This window comes from Tachypleus tridentatus, chromosome 13, assembly GCF_004210375.1.
Source record: "Tachypleus tridentatus isolate NWPU-2018 chromosome 13, ASM421037v1, whole genome shotgun sequence".
Classification (NCBI taxonomy): Eukaryota; Metazoa; Arthropoda; class Merostomata; order Xiphosura; family Limulidae; genus Tachypleus; species Tachypleus tridentatus.
Genome location: NC_134837.1, coordinates 242,121,456 through 242,142,247, shown reverse-complemented (window position 1 = coordinate 242,142,247; position 20,792 = coordinate 242,121,456). Strand labels below are relative to the sequence as shown.

The 20,792-nt window shown below is 30.8% G+C and overlaps 1 long non-coding RNA gene across 16 annotated transcripts in view; it reads left to right on the top strand.

Annotated features, from left to right (window-relative positions):
- The window catches only part of LOC143236703 (uncharacterized), a 101,615-nt gene that overhangs the window by 5,322 nt on the left and 75,501 nt on the right, over positions 1-20,792 (top strand). For 5 of the 16 annotated variants that reach the window (XR_013019703.1, XR_013019701.1, XR_013019695.1 and 2 more), the window contains one exon: positions 11,991-12,183. This is a non-coding gene — a long non-coding RNA (uncharacterized LOC143236703). Of the gene's footprint in view, positions 1-3; positions 454-2,200; positions 2,223-7,314; positions 7,678-9,704; positions 9,902-10,601; positions 10,685-11,579; positions 11,776-11,990; positions 12,184-17,674; positions 17,842-20,110; positions 20,350-20,792 lie in introns of those variants that run through there. The other 11 variants (XR_013019693.1, XR_013019698.1, XR_013019694.1 and 8 more) reach the window with 11 other exon arrangements.

The following is a 20,792-nucleotide window of genomic DNA, read 5'->3' as shown; positions in this document are numbered from 1 at the left end:
GAGTGCTTTTTTTTTTATCACGCCACGTTCTAAACTTATTATTATTTTTAATGCGTAGAAGTAGTTGAACTATCCTAATATGCGATATTACTATGCGTAGTACGTCACTGTATAGGCAATCAGTTTCAACTCGTGACGCGCCTTTTTGCGCAGACGCGGAGATATCACGTCACGCCCGAAATAATATGCACACAAGGGCGGTCACGCGCAAGCATAAGCTCCGCCCTTCGGTGTCAAAGGGTATCCAAGCCAGACAGTTTTTTATAAGCCTTTGTCTAGACTGCTTTTTTTTTCCTCGAGATTCGAGCGCCAAGTATTCAACTATCGAGCGTCCTCAGAGCATGGCAACGGTCATGGACCCATGCTAGCAGCAGAACTGAAGACTTATCGAAATGAGGGTTGAAAACGTAGCTTGGCATACTGACGGCTGCTGGCTGATGAGATAACAGCTTGGCAAGTTTACTTCCCCCATCCCCTTTTGTCCCTTACCCTTTAGTGCTTCAGTGTTTAAGTATACCACAAAATAGTTTTATCCTAAGAAATGGTAAATGATAATTGTTTACGTTTGGATGGGAAGTTTGAGGGTACAATAAATAATGTGACAGATGGAAATTTAAGACACTTTCCTTGGTTTAATATACAATCTTCGGTATTTCAAACATTTTATTAAAAAAAGTTTGCATAGGCATTAGAACATTATGTTGAGTTATAAATATAGGTGGTGTAAATCAGAGCGAAGTCTTAGAATAATTGTTATTTAGTGGTAACGTGATCAGTACATTACAGCACAAGTGCCTTCAGGAATGTTGTTTTGGATTAAGCACAAGGCTACACAATGGGCTATCTATGTGCTGCTTATCACACGTATCGAAACCCGGTTTTTGGAGTTGTTAGTCCGCAGACATACCGCTGAGCCACTTGAGAGCCCTTTGGGAATGATAAAGATGCAGCATTATGTCTACTAAATAAACCTTGCTATAAATAGTTTCAAAAAACAATATTTCAGTTGATAATATGTTTTGTTGTCAGTAAAAAGTTTTAACAACGTACAAATAATTCACACCTACAATACACGTACAAAAACATGCACAAAATTTAACATATAAATAAGTTGAATTTCGACATGAAGAAAATTCACATGTTTCTTGATGAGAATTTTCAAGAAAAATTTAAAAAATATATTATTGTAAGTGTTATACAACACACTACTCGAGAACGCACTGAACAGACAGCAATAACGTCAGGTTATTATAAACGTCACTTGATTAAGTGAATTAAATAGTGGAGTAAATTATTTAAATTTATTATCAGTACAAGCATAAGCCTACACATGTTTGTTCTTATCCAATGTGGTTTTTCGTAGCTAAGGATTTTTTTTTGCTCATTCTACCTCACTCTTGATTATTTCTTTCTCAAAAGCAACTAGTGATTTCATAACTGTTAACATTGAGTGTCTAATACATATTTTGTATCGCCTAATATATTTGAAGGCTACAAAAAAAAGTGTGAAATTAGAAAAAAATCGCGTTAAAACTATTTGATAAGCACACACACACACTCAAAAAACTATGAGCGTTGTAGGCTCATTTGTTCATGGAGGAAAATTATCATGTTCACAACACTAGCATAGTTACTCAACCAGCGATTCAGCATACGAAAGTTAATGGGGTTGTTTGACATTAGTTGCGATAAAGATTATCAGTCTGTTTTTCCATTTAGTGTGCAAATTAAAAGAAACAACATTGCAGCATTTACGTAATTTCATTTTTTGAGATCATTTAATGATCATTTACGGTTACTTTAATTGGTAACCGCTACATTTTATTGAATATTTTTAACCGAACATTCTAAATAAAATTATTCTATTTCGATGTTATATTTAACTCTGTCCATTTTTACCGATAATTGCGTCTTTCGAAATGTTCAACCCATCCAACAGTTACCTCGAGACTTACAGAAATCTCCTAGTTTAAATTAACGTATTCATATTAGATCTGTATTTGTTAAACTACATTAGAGCTTATATTTCGACAGTAAATCCTCGAAAGAGAGGTGAATAGGATTCGAAGTTTACTAATACTGCTGTGATAAAAAGATATATTTTGCAATGTCTTCGCTCAAACATGGCAGTATTATTTTCAAATCATACTCATGACATCTCTTAGATGCTATAAATTAAAGAAAGCGTATTCCGTATGAAAATAAGAAACAGCTACCATGAGGTAAGATTTTAAAATAGCATTTTAATTCCTGCTCAAAAATCTATGTGAATCAATGCAGTTTTTGAGGTAGCCCTATATTACTGTGCGCTACTCTCAGTATCACAGTACGTTATATGAAAGCTACTTTAACTACCTATGTAAGCGTAACTGTTAATACGTATGGCTGTACGAAACAATGTAGATCTTGATCTAACCTTACGTTACTGAATGCCATAGTGTCACTAGCATATCGCGCTATGTGTAAATTTCTTTAGTTATTTATGTAGGCTTAACCTGTACTATATATGAGAGAATATGGTTTCAGTATATTATTGTACTTTTGAGAACCATATAAAAACGTTTTTGTTGTTGACGATGTTATTTTCCAATCAAGTTGTTATGGACATATTTACCTGGTTTTATATCATTAGAATAACATATTGATAGCGTCAGTTGGTTTAGGTTTTAGTTTTTAGGCTTTCAGTACACACTTAAATTTAACAATTACTAAAAGTATCATAAAGTTAACAAACCAGAGGTGTCGAAACCGATGGTTCTGAAGAACCATCACGTTTACATATTTGACTTACATAGCAACTATAAATTATATTAATTTTCTGGGGAACATTTTCCCAGACCCCCCCCCCCTCCTAGATTGAGCTGTCTTGTATTTCAATCACCCCACGTAAAAGTTGTATGTCTAGCAAATATAGTTGCTTTTCTACTCCTTCCTGTACACATTACAATTGTCAATACTGTCAAGTGATAAATTAATATTCTCATCCACAATAATAATAATTAAAACACCTTGAGAATTAATATATTCAACCTTTCATGACTCACTGATGTTATAATAACATCTTGTACTACAAAGTTTAACAAACTTGTTGATTTTGATTGCTGTATTTTTACCGATTTATCGTTCTCTCTAACTCTTATATTTTTGATGTATTTATTATATTTGCACCACAACTGCAAGGTGAAAAACATGAAAATATCAGGTAGCAACATTTAAAGAATATTGAAGTTTCTTCGTACTTGGTACAACAATGTATTTAATATAATGATTAACGTTAAAAGTTGAATTATTACCTAAACACACTTGTAGTTTTAGGAATGTATTTGCTAAAGTTATAACATATATGGAAAGAATTACTGAATTATCTTACATTTTCAGATACAGAAATTTGTGTGCATAAGTTAGCATAGATATCAGATAACTGTCTTACAACTACGTAAATTTTAAGATAGAGAATCGTAAGGTCCTAACGCGAGTGGCCTAAATCTGTACATTGTTATAGGGTAACACACATAGCATCTACAGTAAAATCAAAATTATTGATTATAGTTTATAGCACAACTTTGAGATATCTTGCAAATACACGTCAGTTTCTAAGCTTATTGTAACGATATATTAATGGCTAGTCAATGTATTGGTAAATTCTTATAATAAAACATCTCAAAAATATTATTAGACATGAATTTATCAAATCTTACAGATTTCAATTTTTTTCAAAATTAGTAAAATATATACAACGCGATTTAAATTTTGTCACAGCGTAAAAACAAAGGTCATTAATAATAATATGTCGTAGCTTAGAGGAAAGGGATTCTTTATAATAATTTGTTATAGCTTAGAGAAAAGAAATTCTTAATAATAAGTTGTTATAGTTTAGAGAAAAGAAATTCTTAATAATAAGTTGTTATAGTTTAGAGAAAAGGGATTCTTAATAATAGGTTGTTATAGTTTAGAAAAAAGGAATTCTTAATAATTGTTTGTTATAGCTTAGAGAAAAGGAGTTCTTAATAACAGTTTGTCTCAATATAGAAGCAAGAGTTCTCAATAATAGTTTGTCATAGATTAGAGAAAATAAATTTTTAATAATTGTTTGTTATAGCTTAGAGAAAAGAAATTCTTAATAACAGTTTGTCTCAACATAAAAGCAACAGTTCTCAATAATAGTTTGTCATAGATGAGAGAAAAGAAATTCTTAATAATTGTTTGTCTCAACATAGAAGCAAGAGTTCTCAATAATAGTTTGTCATAGATTAGAGAAAAGGAATTTTTAATAATTGTTTGTTATAGCTTAGAGAAAAGAAATTCTTAATAACAGTTTGTCTCAACATAAAAGCAACAGTTCTCAATAATGGTTTGTCATAGATTAGAGAAAAGGAATTCTTAATAATTGTTTGTTATAACTTAGAGAAAAGGAATTCTTAATAACAGTTTGTCTCACCACAAAAGCGAGAGTTCTCAATAATAGTTTGTCATAGATTAGAGAAAAGAAATTCTTAATAACAGTTTGTCTCAACATAAAAGCAACAGTTCTCAATAATAGTTTGTCATAGATGAGAGAAAAGAAATTCTTAATAACAGTTTGTCTCAACATAAAAGCAACAGTTCTCAATAATAGTTTGTCATAGATGATAGAAAAGGAATTCTTAATAATTGTTTGTTATAGCTTAGAGAAAAGAAATTCTTAATAACAGTTTGTCTCAACATAAAAGCAACAGTTCTCAATAATAGTTTGTCATAGATGAGAGAAAATGAATTCTTAATAATTGTTTGTTATAGTTTAGAGAAAAGAAATTCTTAATAACGGTTTGTCTCAACATAGAAGCAAGAGTTTTCAATGATAGTTTGTCATAGATGAGAGAAAAGGAATTCTTAATAATTGTTTGTCTCAACATAGAAGCAACAGTTCTCAATAATAGTTTGTCATAGATGAGAGAAAAGGAATTCTTAATAATTGTTTGTCTCAACATAGAAGCAAGAGTTCTCAATAATAGTTTGTCATAGATTAGAGAAAAGGAATTTTTAATAATTGTTTGTTATAGCTTAGAGAAAAGAAATTCTTAATAACAGTTTGTCTCACCACAAAAGCAACAGTTCTCAATAATAGTTTGTCATAGATGAGAGAAAAGGAATTTTTAATAATTGTTTGTCATAGATTAGAGAAAAGAAATTCTTAATAACAGTTTGTCTCAACATAAAAGCAACAGTTCTCAATAATAGTTTGTCATAGATGAGAGAAAAGGAATTCTTAATAATTGTTTGTTATAGCTTAGAGAAAAGAAATTCTTAATAACAGTTTGTCTCAACATAAAAGCAAGAGTTCTCAATAATAGTTTGTCATAGATGAGAGAAAAGGAATTCTTAATAATTGTTTGTTATAGCTTAGAGAAAAGAAATTCTTAATAACAGTTTGTCTCAACATAAAAGCAATGTTTGTCTTAATAATAGTTTGTCATAGATGAGAGAAAAGGAATTCTTAATAATTGTTTGTTATAGCTTAAAGAAAAGAAATTCTTAATAACAGTTTGTCTCAACATAAAAGCAACAGTTCTCAATAATAGTTTGTCATAGATGAGAGAAAAGGAATTCTTAATAATTGTTTGTCTCAACATAGAAGCAAGAGTTCTCAATAATAGTTTGTCATAGATTAGAGAAAAGGAATTTTTAATAATTGTTTGTTATAGCTTAGAGAAAAGAAATTCTTAATAACAGTTTGTCTCAACATAAAAGCAACAGTTCTCAATAATGGTTTGTCATAGATTAGAGAAAAGGAATTCTTAATAATTGTTTGTTATAACTTAGAGAAAAGGAATTCTTAATAACAGTTTGTCTCAACATAAAAGCAATGTTTGTCTTAATAATAGTTTGTCATAGATGAGAGAAAAGGAATTCTTAATAATTGTTTGTTATAGCTTAAAGAAAAGAAATTCTTAATAACAGTTTGTCTCAACATAAAAGCAACAGTTCTCAATAATAGTTTGTCATAGATGAGAGAAAAGGAATTCTTAATAATTGTTTGTTATAGTTTAGAGAAAAGAAATTCTTAATAACGGTTTGTCTCAACATAGAAGCAAGAGTTCTCAATGATAGTTTGTCTTAGCTAAGAGTAAAGGAATTCTTAATAATAGTTTGTTATAGCATAGGAACAAGAAATCTTAATAACAGTTTGTTGTAGATACAAACAAGGGTTATTAATAACTGTATGTGAGACTTCCAATGTACAACATTACATCGTATTTTAAATTTATTTACAAATGATAGAGACGTATTTAGTGTCATCACAATATTTGTACCCAATTTCGCATCGGTTGTACGATACATGAATAATTAGGACAAATAAAATTTGAAAATTAACATACTCTTAAAAATCATAATATATTGTCGTATACACAGATATGTGTGCTGTATTATAACAACAGCTATTATATTATATTGTCGTATACACAGATATTTATGCTGTATTACAACAGCAAATATCATATTATATTGTTGTATACACACGTATGTATGCTGTATTAGAAAAACAACTGTCATATTATAAGAAAGAAATAGACTAAAAATTTAATCATAATAAAACGTGACGTTATCTGAAATACAAAAAAGTTCTATTTCATTATTTTTGCTCACAATTTAAACGCATATAATAGCACTGAAAATCAAAAATCTTACAATATATCATATTTTTGAAGATATTTGTCACTAGCTTGTAGTTTAGTTATAAACTGCATTAGAGGTATTTTTGCAATATGATAAAAGATATTAAAACTCTAAGCTTGAAATAGTTATCTTAACAAATTGAATCAGACAGTTTTGTCTGGTGTTTGCAAAAATAAAACATAAATTTAACGTAATGATATACCTAATTATACTACTCACAAGGCACTAATGTTATTCCTATATTTTTTACCGCTGCAGAAATGTAATGTTAAAAATATAATAAGCCTAATATTAATGCTTTATAACAATTGTTATTAACTTTAATCAAGCTTCAACAGCTTAAAAAACTTTTAAAAAACCGTTCACACATGATAACTATTGAATGTTTTTTTACTAGGAAAATTTCTTAAATCAATTAAAACCTAATTCAATAAGGTATTACCTTATATTGATCGCTAAATATGAACTATAGAACTTCAAATAAATAAGTTTACAATACAGATAGATGATGGTTAGTTAAAATAACTTTGACGTGTTGGAACGAAGAAAGAAATTAGTTCTCTCTGATAAAAACGAAACCTTGCAATAACTTGTTCTTTGTAAATAGTTGTACTGTTACTAGGTTACATTAAAATATTGCAAATAGTCTGTTTTATCACTACAAGAGCGCATTGTCGACATAAACATGTCACCATGTTATGCCTTTCTATAGGCTAGGCCTACTAATAAATAGCGTTATGTTTGTATTCGGTTGAATACAAGTAAACAAGCGTCAGCAATATTCAATTCCATATGTTTTAAGCTGAAGATAAATTCGAGATATATTTATATTTGATATTAACAGTAAAACCGAAGAAAGAGGCTCCGGTTCAAAGGTCTTCCTTCACTAAGAAACTCGTCTGCAAAAGCCGCTATACTTCTTTTAAAAAAGAAAAAGAAAAATGAACAGCGATAATACGACGAAAGTGAATTTCAAATAAAAATTCCTGGGGTCACAGATATCCTACTTTTTTTTTAGATCAGGTAATTCAAAGTATTATGACTTACAATAATATTTGGATTAAATCAGATATAAATTACTTTTCCGATATCAATTACAATAAAATAAGATTTAAGATTTAAAGATGAGACACTGAACAGTTTCCTTACCAAAGATATTTTTGAAACTATTTTAGTTTCTCATAAACTCTAAGGCACTTAACGGTTACTGAACCTAAGATGTGTGCATGTAAACAGCTAGAGTCTGAATAAAATCAAATGTGGATCTTGTAAAAAAAATATGGATTGTCTGAGCTCTCAACATAGACACGAGATTTTATGTATATTTCAGTCGTTTTTACAATTACAAGAAATATATTACTACAAATTCTAAACTATTAGCTTTTCGTTTATAGACTGTAGTAGTTGTAAGAAACCATAAATTATATTTCAAATTCATTTTATTACAAAAAATAAATAGGGACACAAAATATCCTTGAATCGTTTCTGAAGGTTTTGGCTCAAGTACTTTCGAAAGATAATTCTTTTTCGCTAAGATAGGAATGGTTTAAGCCAAAATAAACAAATGGGTTGGCGAGATAGCCATGAATAACCTAATTATTATTATTTGTTTAAAAATTAATTATGAATTGTGACAGAAATATTAATATTTTCCAAAATATTTATGGATTAAATGCCCCCCGCTAGTAAAGCGGTATGTCTCCGGATTTACAACGCTAAAATCAGCGATTCGATTCCCCTCGGTGGGCTGAGCAGATAGCCTTTGTGGCTTTGCTAAAAGAAAACAAACAAATCATGGATTAATCTCTTCTTTTCTACAAAGAGAAATGTGATATACGTGATCATTATCCTTTAATTTAAAGCAAACCTTGACTTTAGCCATTGTTATTTTTTTACTACAGAGATATCATTGAATTGGAACCAAATAAATATGTTAGATTTTAAATTTCTTTGTTAATAAAGTAAATAAAACAGCCAAAAGCAAATTTGAACTAATAATATAATAGTTTGTCATTTATGTTTTTAACAGTAGTAAAGTACTTTGCACTATATATGTAAAAACTGTAAATTATTTATGCCTGGAAAAATATATATTTGATTTTAAATGGTAAGAACAGATTGCCTTTCAAGTAAACATGGGAGGTTATTAATTAGGTTTAACTATAATTATCTGATATGAGAGTTTTTCAACGACATTGTTTCTGGTTTTTCTCCTTAATGTTTAAGAGACGCGGGATGTTATATAAGCATCAACTACGCAATTTCTCAAGAAAATTAAAAAAAAAAAATCTTGATATATTGGTTTTTAAGGTTAAGATAAACATATGTTTATATTACGTTATATTATAATACTATATAATACATTATAATAAAATAATCGCTCATTTTGCTGTTTAACAAACGTATTTATCTAGTCACTCGAACGTCACGTGATTTGAAATATAACCATACACGTCTACACATCCAGTAATAAATATTATTTACATCAAATCAGTGTTCCGTTTTAAACAACATTCTCAAATACCAATCACTTGCAAAGACAAGTAGCATTCATGTGTGTGCATGTTAAAGCAGTATTGATGTGTTCATGTTAAAGTAGTATATCAGCGTGTCCGTGTTAAATTAGTATTCCAGTGTGTTTGAGTCAATCCTGAATAGCTGACACCATCTTGAATTACTACAAATCAAAGATTACATGGTGTTTGAAAGTAAACATATAAGTTATTCCACTCGATTTTTTTTTAATATTAAGCTACTGGTTATTATTCTGATCCAACCTGAAATGCAAGACGAACTTTTAATTATTGTTGTTATTATTTTGCATAATAAACGTTATGATGGATTTTATATTTTATTTAGGTGAGTCGTCCAAGCCTGGCTTATTACAAATATTTTCTACAGAAAAGATATGTTATCTGAATAAAATAATGTTCGAACAATAGATAACTTATCGATCTTGTTGGATGTAGTTAACAAAAACGTTTATTAACTGCAAAGACTTCACCTAAACCTAAAGAGTCAATATTACGTGCAACGAAGCAGTAACTTTTATTAGTTGTCTTTTACCACAGACGTAAAAAATTAGCAATCTTGATTCTTACGAGTTTTAGGTTGTTTTACGTTTTTCGTCATAATGATAAACCAAAGCTTGATTCGTCAAAATACAATGATGGATGTGCTTAGGTTTAGTAGTGATTTATATTTGAACAATCTAACACGTGTAATTAGTCAATTTCATTTGAAACAGGTAAGTTTCAGGATATGTACAGGCGTTTATACGCATTTAATTTAAAGTGACTCATTGTTTTAATGTAATCAGTTTTTAAACGACCTTGTATTTCAGTTTTATCAGGTTATAAGGTCACGTATGCAATTATGGTGGTTCTTTAGGTTTAGCCTTCGTTCGATATCTTTGTTATATAGTATGCGTTTCATTCAAAATTTAAGTGAACGCAGTAGTGCACGCCATGAGATTCAGTTTACATTTTTGCAGTGCTATTCGCGATGCTGATAGATAAACTCAGCGATTCCCTTGTAAACGGTAATAATGGTAAAGGCATTAGAGCCAAGCATATACAGCTACTGCAAAGTATGTGTGTTTGAACAAACTGTTAGATATAGAGCTAGCGTGCCCTTTGTAACGGTAATAACAATAAAGATATTAGAGCCAAGCATATACAGCTATTGCAAATCCCAGGGTATGTGTGTTTAAACACAGTGTAGGATGTGGGCCTCCTCGATCCTCTTGTAAGTGTAACAAGAATATGAAAGTCTCGATACAAACTCCCTTAGATATCCTGTAGCTACGAGTTACAATGTATGAGTCCTGATGGAACCAGCCCCCTGATAAGACAACAAAATATAATGTTATATTAAGAGAAATAAGTTCAACGAGCTTACATGTGAAAAAATTTTGTTTGAATAGTTAATATGTTGTTTATTTTCAGTTCAGAGAAGTTAGATTGCCAATGATTAAAGTATTTGACTTTCTTAAAACCAAAAACGAATGCATCGAAAACATCAACAAAAGGTACATTACTGTAGTTTGAAGGAAATAAAACTTTGCTTAATATTAATATATCATGTCATACATTTATCCTATTCATAAACTGATGAGTTTATAGGAAACTTTACCCTCTAATTTAATCATTTTTTACTCATCTCCTGAGTCCAGATTTATCACAACTCATTCTTTTTTATGAGAGAAACAATTTTAAGTCATACTGGACATTTAGTTTAAATGCCGTACCTTAGAAGTATTTAATAATGTAATATAATAACAACCAGATAGATAACTTCTGCGTTTGTAGGAATATTCATGTGCATACTTCTGATATTCCACATGTAGACAAAATTCGAAGTTCCTTTTGAATTATTTATCCTAATCATAAATTTCAGAATGTGTCAAGTCCGTCTACAAAACGACAAAAAAAGATTTTTTAAGTGTTTAATTTCACTGACTACATAAAAAACAACGTAAAGTTTCGAAATAGTATTCAAAATAGGCCATTATTGAAGAAATATGACATTATATACTTTAATATAATATATGAAATCTTAACAAGGAAGTTAATTTTACGATAAGGTGATCTCAAAGAGAGAATTTCAACGTTTGAACGCTGTTGAATTTTGTTTCAAAAAGTGTTAATATCCACGTGCTAGTAACCTGAAGCAAAAGAAAGTGTATTATAATATTTCAAGGATCGTTTTCAAAATTTTTTGTGTTTTTGTTTTTCTACATTTAAACCATGTAATTAAAGACTCGCTCTTCTGAATTATAACGATTTCTTAGAAGTTCACACTTCACCAGCTATCCTGGACTGAAATGTAAATCAAAATTTATCTTAATCCCTTATATATTATATCTTACTCGTGGGAAATGAGGTTTTCGTCTATGGTTTACAATTTACTCCATTGCATTACAGGATCTTATGGAATCAAGACAGTTGTTTTATCATTAACGTCTACAAATCATTACTATCTACAATGGTTGAGCTTCATCCTCTACTTGTGGCAAGAAACATTCTTCTGATGTTTGTACTTGTACGTTTTGAAGAAGAGAAATGGTTGACTGTTGCATTGACAAGCTTTGTATTGCACATTGTGGAATTGATCACAATTGTTAGTAACAATTACATAAGGTTTTTACATGTGAAAAATAAGGGTTTTCTTAACTTCATTGATCATTCACTTAACATACGTTTTTTTCCTGTATACTGAAAAGATAAGGTAAAACTGACTGAAATAAAATTACGTAATGAACCTTTAACTTAATGAGAAATAGATTCATGATTACATGTAATCCAAACCCTTTGATTTTACAAAATATCTTACAGAAGCAGCCCGTATGATGTATCATCTGAATTCTTTGAAGTAAACAAAAGATTATAAAGACACCAAGGAGCAGAAATCACGTTAATGTTTGGGAAATACGCGTGTACTTCATGAACGACAAAAAGCTGAAACTAATCGTGAAAAGGCAAAGACAGAAAACACCCAAAACTAGCTAGCTCTACTCGACAACTAACAGTAAGTTTAAACTATGATTAGTTAAAGTTTTCCTGAAGGTATATTTTTATGACATTTGTTAGTAAATACAAAAATACACAATGAACAATTTGTACTCTGCCCATAGTGGGTATAAAAACACGATTGTTAGAGTTATAAACCTTCAGGTTTTCCGTTAAGCCAACGAGGGAAATTTTGTATGAACAAACGTAATGTTAAACATAAAATAGGTATGTGTTGGATCGCGAAAGGGATTTTATAAACATAAAAGATTTGCAAAACGAATACCAAAATAACTATAATACTAATGATTAACTACAATAATGCTATCTCTACAGACTGTTTGTTTTGAATTTCGCGCAAAGCTACTCGAGGGCTATCTGTGCTAGCCGTTCCTAATTTAGTAGTGTAAGACAAGAGGGAAGGCAGCTAGTCATCACCACCAACCGCTAACTCTTGGGCTACTCTTTTACCAACGAATAGTGGGATTGACTGGACATTATAACACCCCCACGGCTGAAAGGGCGAGCATGTTTGGTGCGAACGGAATTTGAACCCGCGACCCTCGGATTACGCTTGGCCATGCCGGGCCCACCTCTACAGATTGTAAAACCTGTACAAGTTTTTAGAAGTCTATAATTCTATAGCTAAGGCTTATTTAGTTGGCCGTAGATAAGGTCCTTTGGCTAAGTTCGACATCTTAAGGAGACGAAAGCAGCTTAGACAACACAAAGAACAAGAGAATGATTACGAAATAGAAATGTTTGCCTCCTTCTTATAACTACAAGGAATTAAAATATAACATAAATACATGTATATATAGGTAGCTAGAGAAATCTCACGGTATTACTTCAAAGTGTTAAACATGAACTAATATAGCTCACTACAGCTATAATAGTGTTAAATACAAATTCACGTTCAAAGCTGTGATGAACATAAAAATATATATCAAGAATACAACTACATCGTGATAAAAACTAATCCAAGTTGTCCTTCTATTACTCTAGGGCATTAAACACAAATACACATCACAAACTTTTAATTAAATATAAACACCTATTAACAAGTTATTAGTGAAAAACTGAATAACCAATTTTTTCGCTAAAATTAAACACTGACTACAAATAAGATCACAATTTTAAATAAAGTAGACATATCCAATAGAAATTTTTTTTAGAAATCCCAAGCTATTGAATTGTAAGTTTGGAGTAAGTTTGAGCTTTCTAATAAAATTTAAAAAAGAACTTTTAGGTGTTATGAGAAAGTAATAACAACACAAAAAAGGCAATATGACGTTTCGGCTGTACTTGTTCTTTAAGTAACAACTTACGAAAGTCTTGAGTCAGTTCAACGGAAACAGAAACACTTTCAAGAGAAATAACGCAGCAGTTAAAGTGTTTTTTACTTCCGTAACACTGATGCATAATTAATACCATCTTATAATTTAGTCTATAGCAGAATAATATAAACAATGAGAAACATTAGACCCACTGAATATTAAAGTATTATTCTATTGGCAATTTATTTTCTGTTATGCTTCATATTTTTATAATGCAAGGCTTTCATTGAAAAAGAAACTGTTATTTAATTAATCAAACAGTCTATACTTAGAATCTCAAATACATATGTATCCCACGTTTCCGATTAATGTGCTAAGAATAATAAAAAGCTAAAAAAGTACCAAAACAGATTGAACCTTGATAAAGCCGTTTTGATTAACAGTAGATATTTTCAATAATATAAGGAAAAAAGCAAAAAGTATGTAAACGGAGTTCTTTGTAATCGTATTATGAGTCACTATTTTTTAATAGAATTTCAATAGTTAGGAAAATGAAAAAAAAATTAATACGTCTGTTGGTAAATATATTTTTCCCTATAAGACAGAATTATTCTCTATAAGTTATCCTTCATAACAGTTACACATACAACAGTAATATAAACAAAACTGAAGCCACCTTTTAGCTGAAAGTTTAATTCACATGTAAGACATAAACCTTCCCCACTGATTATCTTTTAATGGTAGGTTTATACCTGCAGTCCAACATATCATGAAACATGTGGGTCCATACTTTGATCCCTAATTGGAGTCAACGACTCTTAAAAGGTTCACTCAGTTTGTTTTTGCAAAAGTATTTTGGCTGATGCCATATCTATTACCACGTAGAGAAAGTAAATTGAAAAGATATTTGTAACTAATAAAGACGTGCATTATTGCAAATGATGATAGTTCACATTATATATTCTGTAATTTAATTAAGCCAGTTTATTTTACTTTTAGAAAGTTAAATTGCGTACTGCAAGATATTTTACTTCTATCTCTTGATGAATTATTTCCAAATTAATATGCATTGAAAGATGTTTTAATTTTCTTTGAATGTTAAAGATTTGATGTTCTATGTGTAAACTTTGATATTGTGGAACGAAGAATATGCCATTTTTTACTTACCCTAAATGAAATTACGTTCGTTTTTAGAATGAAGGTCTTTAATGTTGTCAGAAGAAATGTTTGAGGAAAGAAAACGAAAACAATAAACCATAAAGCCTACTATATCTGCTACGATATTGTGTGAATGAACGTTACAAACACTTTAATGGATGTGAGAAATTGTTCTTTAATGAAGTAGAGTTTTTAAAACTTTTAAGTTCAGCATCATATTCATCACGTTTAAAAATGGAAATAATATTTTGTAGGCAATTGTGTTTTTTAGAAAATTTGAATTTTTTTTCAGTAGCTGGATATATTAAGATCAATATTTGCTCAAAGTTTAAAAATAACATGCCATGGTTAGAATACGACAAAATATCTAATGTTATTAACCCTAACTACATTTCTTTTCACATACGTAGTAGTGGATATTATGCCGAAAAAGAGTGGTGATTTTCTTTCCAGTTAGAAAAAAAAAAATAGTTAAAGAATGCACCTGTGTGTTTTTTTCTTATATCAAAGCCATATTGGCCGATCTGCTGAGTTTACCGAGGGGAATCGAACCCCCTGATTTTAGCGTTGTAAATCCATAGACTTACCGTTGTACCAGCGAGGGACGTTAAATTTTCGGTATTTTAAGGAGGGTGAAACAAGCGAATCATTCTCATTTTCAGTATATATTTCAGGGTGTAAGCATAAATCAATGTCTTGATGACATTGTTCTTAAACTGAGTACTGTGAAAACAGCAAAACATTGAGATTTAAGCAAGTTCTTTTGTTAAATCTACATAATAGCTTCTGTTATTTTTTATGAGTTTAGTAATTCCTAAAGTCTACGCATGGCCATGTGGTTAAGACACTCGACTCGTAAGGCCGCGGGTTCGATTCTCCGTCACACCAAACGTGCTCGTTCTTTCAGCCGTGGGAGCGTTATAATGTTATGGCCAATCCCACTATTCGTTGGTAAAAGAGTAGCCCAAAAGTTGGCGGTGGGTGGTGATGACTAGCTCCTTTCCCTCTAGTCTTACACTTCTAAATTAGGGACGGCTAGTGCAGATAGCCCTTCCTTATGTAACTTTATGCGAAATTCAAATAAAACCAAACCAAATTCTTAAAGCGTCGGTCGCTCTGGATTATCCATGTAATAAACTAATGCCTATATCTTATAGTCTCTGTTTGGTTTGTCTGTGCTAATCTGTCCTAATATTTAAAGCGCATATGGTCTATGATTTGCATTCTGACTTCATCTGAGTTATATGTAAGCGAGTTGATATCTCTTATTATAATGCGGAAGGGTATATAGACAATTTTGAACACATTACTACAGTAAAACATTAAAATTAAACGCATTGGGAGTCTATTTCTACGGTACATCTGTTGTGAGATTCGTATAAATATTATCTGTATATTGTTGTTCCATCTCAACTCTTCTTAAGTAGCTGAAAATCATGACCTTCGTCAGTATCAGTTTTGAAAATTCTAGAAAAAAAATGTTATAAAAAAGTTGAAACTGAGTTTAACAGATTTATTCACACAGTATAGCATTTACTAATGTACTGACGCTCTCTCAATGATACGTCAAGCTGTTCACCCACTAAACACTGCTTTGTACACAAATTTCAAGAATATCATTCTAAATCAATACAAACTTGAAAGAGAATTTCAGGTTTAACAAAAACAACGCTTCAGTACCGAAATTCAGGGCTTGAAGCATAGCTTTTAACTTTAAATTGCCTTTGAATTCCTGAGGATAACTATTTCTTTCTCCCCGAAAAGATATTTTTCCTTAACAAGTGAATTATGCTGATATCTACAATAATATAATTGTTGTATTGTTTCACATAAATATCCTTATTTTGAGTGGCTCTAATATGGCAACAAATAACCCAACAGTAACGTAAGTCTATGCGATTTTGGTAATGCTTTAGTTAATAAAGCATAAACTAATGAAACTTCCAGAGAACCAAATTTGTGAACAACAATGGAAAAAAAAAAATAATGTACATGTTTTCTCGTTCTTCGACCCACACATTGACTAAATCTCGTTTCTATGTTTCAAAAGCTAGCTTATATTCTTAAAGTCTTTAAGATAATATCAGTTCAATATCGCCCATTAAAATTTAACTTTGTTATCTACTTATAGCCACGTTTAAACAATGTCTATGGTGGATTCAATTTGAAAAATGTGACTATTAATTAGAAATTAATTTATTGTTTATTAACGAGTATTGTATTTACTTCTTACTTGTCAACTGTTAGATATATATATACAAGTAAGTAAATATTCGACAAACACTGGTATTAATTAATATAGAGAAAACAAAATGTCAAGCAAAATGTGGATGTATCAAAAACTTATCAAACACTCTTAGGAAGTAACGTTGCTATAAATAACTTGTTTTACAGTGCTTATTTTTACTTTAAGCCTTACAAAACAGTATTATAGGTAGGTAAGTGAAGTATTTTGGCATCAATAAATATCTTCCAATAAAGATTCCTGTATGTTTCACAAACTCTTACAAAAATGACATTTAGTTTTCTAGTGTTAACAAACTATTAAGCTAGCTGATAAAACGTTAGTTGTAGACCTTGAAGACTGTGAATTTGCTGTCTTAACTTTAATATGAAAATACATTGAAAGTTGGTTAACAACACATTAAACGCCAACCATTAAAAACTAGTGAGAAGCCATGGTGACTCTTTTCACAAAATTATGTGTTAAACTTTCTTAGTGTGAATTAAATAACACAGACAAAACATGAACTATTACTTTTTTATTTGTCTACATTTAAAAGTTTGGCGACTTTAATGTCTGTATATAAAGCTATAATTTTAAACATACACACATTGCTTAAATCAAAAAAGAAATTACAAAAATAACTGAAGTTTTTTTTTTTTCAATTAACGATAACAACACTAAATTTTATAAGAATCAGTGTTTGTCTTTCTTTTGCTCTTTGTTTAATAACAATAATAGAACTGACATTTTATCTTAATGAATTTTGAACTTCTGGCCTAAAATTGTGTGTTTGGATAAGCAGTTAAATAGATGGATAGGTTGATAGGAAAACTAACTTTACCTTTCAGAACAAAAAGAAAAAATCAACAAAAACTTAATCAGCCAACGCTTAAGCGATTATCAGAAGAAGCTTTAGAAGTCAAGTCTAGCTCATAGAATAGGGCGAAGTTTATAACATAAGATATGAAGATAGTGGTGACAATATGGCAACTCGATGTTGTCAAACGCATATTCTGTGAGTTTACATTTTATCTAATTCTATTAGTCAAACCTATCGAAAAGTCTCACGTGCTATATAAAATATTTAATTTTTCAGTTATTCTAGTTGTTATTTTTCACATGAAAATAACACAGTTAAAACACAATCAATTTTTTGCATATATATCAAAACCGTTGTATTCTTACTGTGTTATGGTAAGTTAAGGAAAAACGCAATAGGCAGGTAAGTATTTCAGCTTAGTCATTTTCAACTGGAATTTATGGTTTCTATAACTAGCCTCAATGGCTGCTTTTAGCTAGAAGAATTTGGCATTTCACGAACTACGACCAACTTACTGCATACGTCACATATCTCAAGCATTCATCACGTTCACTTTGCTGAACACAAATATTTCGTCAATTTCCTCTTGCTATTTTTCTTTATTGATCTAAGCTGCAGAGCAGTAATTTGAACCTAATCTTTTTTTCTAATTATAGATAGTCATCCAAATGTGAAGGCCTACAATAACAGCAACAATAATAGTATTAATAATACTTGTTTCCGTCAGTTAAGTAAGAGATTGAAGTAATGAGTATTGGCATGTAAATAAATGTCCAACAAGTTTTCATTTAAAAAAAATTAATATCTTCAGAGGCGAAACGTTGAATTGTCTCTTATTAGCTAGTTTTAATTTAAACAGCAAAACAGGATTAGGTAATAACCAACTTTCGGAGAATAAACAGCTACTTGCATCGCTAGGGACCGTTGTTATATTAATTACACTTTTTATCTTGGTGAACCAGAAAACAGTCTCAACAGAGATTGAACAAGCATTGACTGAGCAAACGTAAATCGAGTTTAAACGTTTTTTGTGGGCTTTTTTTTTCGTATGGAAAGCACTAAATTTCCTTGTCAGTAACATTATACGATCGTGATTTGGTGTGATTAAACTTATTTGCCAAACACAGGGTCCGGCATGGCCAAGCGTATTAAGGCGTTCGACTCGTAATCCGAAGGTCGCGGATTCGAATCCCGGTCACACCAAACATGCTCGCCCTTTCAGTCGCGGGAGCGTTATAACGTGACGATCAATCCCACTAATCGTTGGTAAAAGAATAGCCCAAGAGTTGGTGGTGGGTGGTGATGACTAGCTGCCTTCCCTCTAGTCTTACACTGCTAAATTAGGGACGGCTGGCGCAGATAGCCCTCGAGTACCTTCGCGGGAAATTAAAAAAAAAAAAAAAAACAAGCCAGACACAGTTTACAAACAATTTATATGAATTTTGATTATCTTACTCAATCCTTTCTTTCATACATTAATAGTCTTTTTATTAATAAAACTAAATAATTTGGTAATTCTCTAAAAGCTTTATGTAACCAAAGTAACAGTTATATGCTGTTTATTTTAAATTTTAATGAAATGAAAGAGAAAGATTGTTTTAAAAAAAACGTGTCGAGTTGCAGAGAGCCGTCGGTCATATTGGTAGTTTTATAAATGTTTATTTTTTTAATTTTGCGCAAAACTACACGAAGGCTGTCTTTCTCGCAAAGCTACTCGAGGGCTATCTGTGCTAGCCGTTCCTAATTTAGTAATGTAAGACTAGAGGGAAGGCAGCAAGACATTACCACACGCTGCCAATTTTTGGGCTACTCTTTTACCAATGAATAGTGGGATTGCCTGTCACATTATAACGCCCCCGCGGCTGAAAGGGCGAGCATGTTTGGTGTGATGGGGATTCGAACCCACGTCCTTCGGATTACGAGTCCAGTGCCTTAACCACCTAGTCATGTGGGGCATTTTATAAATGTCAATTTATATAAATTTGTATACTTATATATATATATATATTTGTTTAATCTTCTTTTATCAATATTTATTGCTTTCGAGTAAATACATTGTATGCCATTGCTAGTTTCAATTATACAAATTCGTTGCAAGTATTGTTTTTAAATGTGCATCACACATGGAAGTGTTGATTTCAACCGCACTCAGTATCTACGAGTGTTGATTTTAACTAAACACATTACATGCAAGTATATAAAAAATCAGTAGCTAATGAGAACTGTTTTGGCTATAAGTTAAAAGTTATAGTGATTTTTGCCTTTATTATGCTTGCAATTTCATATTTCAAATGCTAAATAGTTATTTCAATACATAACTTTTTTATAAACTGAGATAAGTTCTAGTTGTTGTTTTTTTATTTCCTAATAACGTGGCTAGAAATATAATATAGCTGAGAAACATGTTTATTGATTATAAAATTTTAGTTTCGATGTGTTTTTCTATATTCTGTTTTCTTTTCAGTAAAAGGAAAACAGTCAACGATTCAACAGTGCTTGAGTTTTGGGTCTCGCTTGAAAACATTACAACTTTTGTGCCAACTTCTTAACCATAATTTATATTAATAAGAATATGGCAAAATTTCATCCATATTTTACTTCGTCCTACTTTTCTGAGTTTCACAGATTTCTAAGAATACCATTCTTCGTCATTAATGCTAGACTAAACCGAAATAAAAAGTGAATATCAAGTAATATGTGAAACGGTGAATTTGTTTTATGTTAACATTGTTTTAATTCCTTCTCTCAGCTAGGTACACTTCTATACTGCAGGAGTTCAAAAGATTAACAGTAATACCACTACTAACAGTTAGTTATTCACTGCTCTTAACAAGACATTACTGTCTTCAAAATTTGCTGATGTTTTGCGTTTACTAGGTACTAATGAAAAACAAAAAAGTATGTAGTTCCTTCAAACCGGTCTAACTCCAGAGAGAGGTAACCCGAAATAAAAGCTAGCTAACGCCTTTAACATTTTTGTTTCCAAACCAGAAATTCTTGAAAATCACACCAATAAATCTAGAAGACTATAATGGCCTGTTAAGAATAGCAAAGAGCTCATTGGTGATGATGATGCTACATGTTCTCTGTACTGCAGAATATCTAGCCATGAGCAAAAAAAAACAACAAAATACAATGAATGAGAT